This window comes from Sinocyclocheilus grahami, unplaced genomic scaffold, assembly GCF_001515645.1.
Source record: "Sinocyclocheilus grahami isolate Dianchi unplaced genomic scaffold, SAMN03320097.WGS_v1.1 scaffold3777.1, whole genome shotgun sequence".
Taxonomy (NCBI): Eukaryota; Metazoa; Chordata; class Actinopteri; order Cypriniformes; family Cyprinidae; genus Sinocyclocheilus; species Sinocyclocheilus grahami.
In genome coordinates this window covers 15,731-16,599 of record NW_015508842.1, presented here as the reverse complement: position 1 = coordinate 16,599, position 869 = coordinate 15,731, and positions in this window count along the sequence as shown.

Genomic DNA, 869 nt, shown 5'->3' with positions numbered 1-869 from the left:
CCCACCGTATAAAGCTTAGCGACGAGACACCTTTCAAACACAGGGCTCGACCTATCTACCCTCAAGACATTGATGCAGTAAGGAAACATTTGCAAGAATTGTTAGCTGCTGGAATCATTCAAGAGTCAGAATCTCCCTTTGCTTCCCCTATAGTTGTTGCAAGAAAGAAGGACAACTCTGTTTGTCTGTGTATTGATTTCAGGAAGCTCAACTTGCAAACCATCAAGGATGCATACGCCTTGCCGTATATGGAGGAAGTCTTTTCGGTGTTGACTGGTTTGAGGTGGTTCTCTGTCCTTGACTTAAAATCAGGTTATAATCAGATAGAGATGGAGGAAGCTGACAAGTGTAAGACTGCCTTTGTGTGTCCCCTGGGGTTCTGAGAGTTCAATAGGATGCCCCAGGGGAACACCAACGCCCCAAGTACGTTTCAAAGACTGATGGAACGATGTATGGGCGATTTGAACAGGAAATAAGTTTTAGTCTTCATCGACGATCTGATAGTTTTCTCTGAAAGTCTCGACGAGCATGAGTCACGGCTGCTGCAAGTCTTGAAATGACTCAAGGAGTATGGATTAAAATTGTCACCTGAAAAGTGTACGTTTTTCCAGACCTCTGTTCGATACCTGGGTCATATTGTATCTGAGAACGGAGTGGAGACAGATCCGGTGAAAACCGAGGCCCTTAAAACTTGGCCAAGGCCCAGGAACCTCAAGGAATTAAGATCCTTCCTGGGTTTTTCTGGATTTATAGGAGGTTTGTCCAAGATTACACCAAGATCATCAAGCCTCTTAATGATCTCACAACAGGGTATTCACCACTTTGAAAAGGTCACAGTCAAGACAAGAGTAAACAGTACCTTGATCCCA